At 34.5% G+C, this 7,500-nt stretch overlaps 1 long non-coding RNA gene across 3 annotated transcripts in view; it reads left to right on the forward strand.

Moving 5' to 3' along the window:
* The first annotated feature begins 2,021 nt into the window (after window positions 1–2,021).
* Window positions 2,022–7,500, forward strand: part of LOC106869341 (uncharacterized) — a 13,214-nt gene continuing 7,735 nt past the window's right edge. The window contains exon 1 of one of the 3 annotated variants that reach the window (XR_016242662.1): window positions 2,022–2,862. This is a non-coding gene — a long non-coding RNA (uncharacterized LOC106869341). The remainder of the gene's footprint in view (window positions 2,863–7,500) is intronic. The other 2 variants (XR_001409392.3, XR_001409391.3) reach the window with 2 other exon arrangements.

Consider the following 7,500-nt stretch of genomic DNA (forward strand, 5'->3'; position numbering starts at 1 on the left):
TGGAACTGTAAAAACCTGTAAAACTTTCCAGAAGTTTATCATTAAGTATATATGAGCATGTCTACACATGCAACCATATACATGAGAATACATACATAAAGCAAAATATACAAATCTGCACGTATACCTACATAGATACAAAAATAACCTGTTGACGTTGTTGAAATTCCAATGAAGGAGCCTTAGATCTAGATTAGAAACCGGCTCTTTCTCTATGAGCGAGAAAACTTGAAATAAAACTAAATAATAATATACATACATACATGCATACGTACGTACATACTTGCAACTTCGACGTCGGGACGAGAAAAAAATATCAATGATTGATAACTTCCAAATTAACAGTGACACTGAGAGGATTTAAGTGTAACCCGTTAGTATTCAGCTCACTCTATCAAATAAAATGTTTGCTTATTTATATTGTTTTGAATTTACCATGCATTATCTTATAGCTTAGAGATTTCGATGTTGTGAGTGTTTAATTTCAGAATGATATTGTAGGGCTTTGGATCTGGCCAGTTTCAACATAAAACAGATTAAATATTTTGGTTGGATATGGCCGGTTTGAATGCTAAAGGGTATACGGAAATGCGGACGTAAAAGCATAAAATCACTTCAGAAATATTTTGGGTGTCGCATTGTGTCTTTTAGTCAACACCTCCTGAACATCAAAGTAAGAAATTATTATATTATCTGTATTCTGAACAGTGAAGGTAGTTATATCATGAGATTAGTTAGAGACCTGCTGAACAAGTACTCTTGGTGTACAGCTGTTCATAAGGAATAGCTGTACACTCAGAGTACACTAGAGTTGCAGAGCTGACTTCCTTAAACGAAGCTTTTAGAGGAGAAATACCGACAAAAAATTACGCATGAGTACATATCGTGTAAGCTAGAGAGTATCAACAACATTGACAAGAACAATAATCTCTTAGGCATACGATAAATACACCACATTCTTCTAAATGGTTAGTCCTTTGGTATCCAGGAACAGGAGATAACTACTAATGTCAATATCTGTAGAATATTCGATAATGGGATACAGTTGTTGTTTTTTTTTTTTATACGGTTAACACTTGTACAAAAGTTTCTTGCATCACACGATGTAAAAGTGAAAGTATTTTATGAGAAGATATGGTAATGTGTTTTACGAAATAACAGAGAGTAGTGTTGACAATCTATCATTGAGTATGATGCCTTTTTGGTATTGTATAGCAGGCGATTGTTTAAGTTTGATCTAGCCATTGAAAATTAGAGTGATACACCATATCTTCGTTAGGTGATGAAGAGCAATTTTTATTGTGTGAATGTGTTTGTGAGAGTGAGTGTGTGTGTATGCGTGTGTGTGTGTGTGTGTGCGTGTGCGCACGCGTGTATGTAATGTTGGTTTGTAAAAAAAAACTAATTAAAATGATCACCGTCAATTTCTGCGTTGAGTATTTACTTGTTTTATCACATAAACTGGCTGCTCATTGGATTAACAAATGCGTGACTGAGTATTTCAGATATAATCAAATCAAACTATATCATCAGTGTGCGGCAACGATCTTCCAAATACTTTCCCTCTACCTAATTTCAGTTACAAGACTTAGTCGGACCGGATGTTATGGTAAATGACACTTGCCCAAAAAGCAACGCTGTGGTAACTGACCCAGGACATTATGAACACTTTTAAAAGATTTAGTCATGCTGTATTAACTGGTTCTACTCATGTGATGTAATATAGACAGTTCGACAAGTGTACAAAATACAAAATGATAGCTTAAAGTCTTAAGATATGCGGTTGTAAGTTTATGCTTCAGGTGATATAATTTATAGTTTGAAATTTCGAGGTTTATTCCAGCCTGTCTGATTCCTATTTTACTTCTGAAATATGAAATAATAAAATACCTGGTGAGCATAAACTGATACGGTAAGTGTGTAGGAAAATGCATCAGTGCGACAACTGATGCAGAAGATGAGAAATTATAAGCAGCCTCCGCATATATGTGACCGATATTGTATGCGGTTATCCACAAATGTCATGACGATATTATCTACTTATGACGTAGACGATGTCATGGACAACGCATGGAAAAGATAGTCCTGAGGAAAAAATTAGACGAAGTTGCAGATATATGGATGATATACTTAACAATACTGTAAAATGTAGGCATAACAAACTATGCATAATGCTCTAGGACAGAGAAAAGGAATGGTGGAAATCAAATGTCTCACAAATTTTAAATGTTAAGGGTAAATGAAAAAAGCTATGCTGAACTTTAATCTTTTACTTGTTGCAGTCATTGGACTGCAGCAATATTAGAATACCAACTCGAAGGGTTTAGTCGAAATAAACTGACCCCAGTATTTATTTCTTCTTAAGCTTGATACTTATTTTATCCTTCTCTTTTGCCACGCTGCTAAGTTACAAGGTAATAAACAAACCTACGCCAGTTCTCAAGCGGTGAAAGATAAATACATACATGCTTATATATATATATATATATATATATATATATATATATATACATCCGACAAGCTTCCCTGTACCAAATTCACTCGAGGCATTAGTCGTCCCGGGGCTATAGAATGACACTTGCTGAAGCTTTGGAATTGAACTAGAAATCATGTGGTTGAAAAGCAAGGTTCTTAACCACACAGCCGTTCCCGCACCTAAAATTAACGAGAAATTTGCATATACTTCACCTTAATTGTGGTGTTAGATTCATATCCTGGAATAATACGCTAACGGCCTCGGAAACTAACTTTGAGAAACTTGCTTTCACAAAACCAGAACGAACATACATAACAAACTACAATTCAGAGATCATAAATGAAACAGTGAAAATATGTAAAATATTCAAGAAGTTTAAGTATGTAGTAAGTATATATGCAGGTGTATAGACATACAAACGTATGTATATTTGCACAATCAGATTAGCCATGCAATGACATGCATTGAGCGAGCATACGTTCAAAAATACCAATTGGATGTGGTCTCGATTGCAGTGAGTCTTATTTGTAACTTGAACCCTGGCTTTCTCTCTCTCGTTCTTTCTTCTGTTGCTATCATTCTCTCTCTCTCTCTTTCTCTTCTCTCTTCTTCCTCTCCCCTCTCTCTTTCTTTCTCTCTCTCTCTATCTCGCTCTTTCTGACTCTCTTTCTATTGGCGATAAATTTAGAAAATTTAGAAAATAAAATCAGAATATACACAAATACATGATGATTATATAATATTCTAGAAACGTGTTGAGAGACATATGACGCCAGTAGTCTTAAACTCGTATATTTAGAGATAAACACGTATAATTCAAGATAAACAGTTATCATATGAAGAAAGATAGGAATAGAGATCAGCAACTCTATAAAGATATGAAGATATGAATAGAGATCGGACTTTCACGTATAAATAATATTCAATACATGCTACACATGATAAAACCACATAAATCTTACACATATAAAATTGCGCCTGAGGAATGGTCTTCACCATTAACGACACCAACATACATGTGCACATATAAGCAGATAGAGAAGAAAATAAAAGAATGTCTGTGTGTGTGTGTGTGTGTGTGTGTGTGTGTGTGTGTGTGTGTGTGTGTGTGTGTAATCTGTGGATCTGTGGCGGAATTGTCGGCAATTATATCCACATATATACACAAGTCCGTTACGAAAATTACTTGTATCAATGTAACGACATATATCAAGAGAAATCGTCCCGCAAATTCACTTAAATGTGTAGGGTAATCGAAGTGCATATGTAGGTGGTGAGTAGATATACATACACAAACGCATACACACACATGCACATATTCATACTATATATGGTTTATCTGTCTTGTGTCTGAGTGCGGTGTGTGTTAAGGACTCCCAAGATATAGTTGAAAGTAATCGTTTGAAGTATACAGAACATTATATGTTGAATGCAAATATTCATTTAATTCATATACCTACACATGCACGCGTACATACACACGCACGTACACACACTCGTATATTCAAACTAGCAGTCACATAGCCACAGATGCATATATGTACATATATATATAGATATATTTATATATATATATATATATATATATATATATATATATATATATATATATATATATATATATATATATATAGATACATACACAAACAATATATATATGAATATATATACAAATGTATGTATATATATATACATACTCACGCACACATATAATATATATGTATATATATATGTGTATATATATATATGTGTATATATATATATATATATATATATATATATATATATATATATATATATATATAAACAAACGCATACCTACTCATATATGCACACATGTATACATATACATAACTATATGCGTGTGTGTGTGTGTGTTTGTGTTTGTTTCTCTGTGTGTCTGTCTGTGTGTCTCTCTGTGTGTATGTATATTTTATCTTTTACTTGTTTATTATTAGATACTGGCTATGCTGGGGCACCGTTTTGAACAATTTTAGTCGAGTGAATTGTCTCCGGTACTAATTTTATTTCAAACGTGGTACTTATTCTATCGGTTTTTTTTTTGCCGAACCGCTAGAGTTACACTGATGTAAACACACTAACGCTGGATAGAAGGGGTAGAAGCATGCATGGATGCCTTCGAAAAGCGGTCAAACAAAAGTATTCCATCAAATTTTCTCTGTAGATTATTGAGGTTTGTCTTAGAAAGTAACGGAATGAAGTTTAGACAAAGATTTTACCACCAGACGAAGGGTTGCGCCGTGGATACCCTCATGGCAGTTAATTTCGCTAATGTCTTCATGACGAAATTCGAGACACAGTTACTGAAGACATTCAAATCCCTTCATGGTCATGAAGCAATTATCTGGTTACGGTTCATTGACGACGTATTTTTTTGTCTGGGAAGGATCACAGGATAGTTTAATGGACTTCTTGCTTTTCTGTGACTGTTATGCTAGAAACTATGGCTTTAAGTCCAACATAAAATTTACGTCTAGTTCTTCAAAACTAGCGTTGAATTTTTGGACACAAAAGTCAAATTTTCTGGAGGCAGAATAGTGACTGAGTTATTTTGCAAGCCCACGTCATCCCACATTTATCTCCACTGCCGCTCCAATCATCCACATCATCTTATTCGGTCAAATCCGAAATCCCAATTTTTGAGGATAAAATGGATTTGTACTGACATAGGGGATTACTGCTTTTGTATATCATTATGTAAAACGCGGTTACAGTGAAACACGATTAGAGAAAATAGTAAATGAAATAGCTAAGATTTGCAAAGGTAGTCAAATCTACACGCATAATTTTAGCAAACACAATACAATAGATGACAGAATTCCTTTAGTGATTAGCTGGCACCGACATTTCGCTGGCATTTCAAAAGTGTTGCATGAAAGTTACCAGCATGTGGCGAAAAAATATTTTCGTTTCAAACAGATATTTCCTCAGCCGCCTATTAGACCGAATAGGAATATAAGAGAATTATTGACCTCTATATCTGACTCCAAGAAAACGAACATTGGAGTATCTACACACTGTACCTTAAAGAACAGCCGCAAGAGAGGTAAGCCCTGTTCATTGTGCAACAACATAAATGAAGTGAATTCCACCAGAAATCATAACAGAAATGTTATGAATTATACAGATGGTAGAACATGTAAAGATTCCCATTTGGTGTACGCTGCAGAATACACGAAACACAAATTAATTTATGTTGATTGTACAACAGAACAATTAAACAAAAGGTTTAATGGGCACAGATTCGACGTCAGGCACAATTACAGTAGTTCAACAGAACTTGCTGAACATTTCGTTTCAAACGGCTGCAATTTTGAAAAAGACTTGAAAGTGCATATTCTCAGAAAATATTTTGAATCTGCTTCACTTTCACTTCTCAGAATGTATGAGGAGAAATATGTTTGCGGGTTATTAACATCACGCCCTGGAGGAATGAATAAGATGACAGGAGAATATCATCAAATTTATACAAAACTGTTTGATTAAATATTCTTCTTTCTCACTTCTTCTTACCTTTTTTTCTGTCTATAAGATTGTATAAAATTGTAACTTAAAAACCGTTGATGTCATTCCATCAACGTGTGGACGCTGGTTGCTCTCGTTCATGCTTTACGTTTAAATTTCTATAATTTTGAATTTTTGTTACTTCTTATTCTGAACTTGACAACGAGAGACGTACTGTTGAAATATCGTTCAATTAATAAAATATCTTACAATCGAATTGCGCTCTTCGTCTTGACTGTTTACCTTTATGAAGAGTTACGTCAATCCTTTTTAAATTATTATTATTATTATTATTATTATTATCATTATTATTATTATTATTATTATTATTATTATATACTATGTATTATTTACTATTTATCATTTAATTGAACACCACGCATCCATTTCCAAGTATATGTATATATATATATATATATATATATATATATATATATATATATATATATATACTAGAGATTCTGTTGGTAGATTCCGTCATATATTTATGAATGTAGCGCTGAGCCAGGATGAAAAGTCGTCAGGTTGTGCCCTAATTTTGTATGAGTCTTTTGACCCTCAACTACAACAATGGCGCGACGACAGTGATGGCCAGTCACTTTCTATTTGTTCCTGGTTTCCAGCACAAATCCTCCCAAATGCACATCGGCCAAGTCGAGCCAGACGACTGTTTGATTGCTTTTTCTTTCCTTGTCTTCATGGTTTAGTTGGTTTAGTACATCTGTGTTCCAAACACCCAGAAAAACTTGGGATGCCGCTCTTTTGGATAGATATATCAAGATACTTATTTTTCAACATGCAGATTGTCATCCCTTTCTCTTTAATGAAGAAAACATTGCTTTCTGCGTTCATGAGAGAAATTGCTCACAAATGGCTAATTACAGTATTTTGCTTCCTCGGCTCTTTTTCAGAATGATGAGATGGCGCCTTTTCTTCATAGTTTCTGAAAATGTTTCAATATTCTGCTAAGTAGCATTGGACATTTCTTGTAAACTTAAGGAGTAAAATTCGATTATTAGGTAGACACTAATCAAGCTTTTCGTACATTTTGAACATGTTTCAATTCAGGATCCTAACCATTAAGCTCTTTTTCGAGATCTCCTCTCCGCTGATTTCCAAGTGATCCCTCAATGCTTGTTCTCTAGAATGTATTGAGACATCTTTGAGAAGTTCTTTCCCAACTTCCTTAAGGCTGGTCAGTCTCCCAGGTCTTGTTTCTCTCAATATCGCATTGATAAACTTGTATGGAACATTTATAAACTGAACTCCATCTCCTTCTTCAGTCTCCAAAACTATTCTAGCCTTCTTAGCCTCTACAGTTCTTCCCGAAGTCCTCTGGTGAACATTTTATGCCTCCTTTTCTCCGCAACACTTGCACTTTCGAACTTCTTATTGGGAACCTTAATATCTTTCTTCTGATGTGAGATCTCTCTCCCTCTGTCTGTCTTTCTTTCTCTGTCAATCGCTCTGTCTCTTTCTCTCTCTCTCTCTCTCTCTCT

This window comes from Octopus bimaculoides, chromosome 7 (genome assembly GCF_046866305.1).
Source record: "Octopus bimaculoides isolate indiv1 chromosome 7, ASM4686630v1, whole genome shotgun sequence".
In the NCBI taxonomy this organism is placed as follows: domain Eukaryota; kingdom Metazoa; phylum Mollusca; class Cephalopoda; order Octopoda; family Octopodidae; genus Octopus; species Octopus bimaculoides.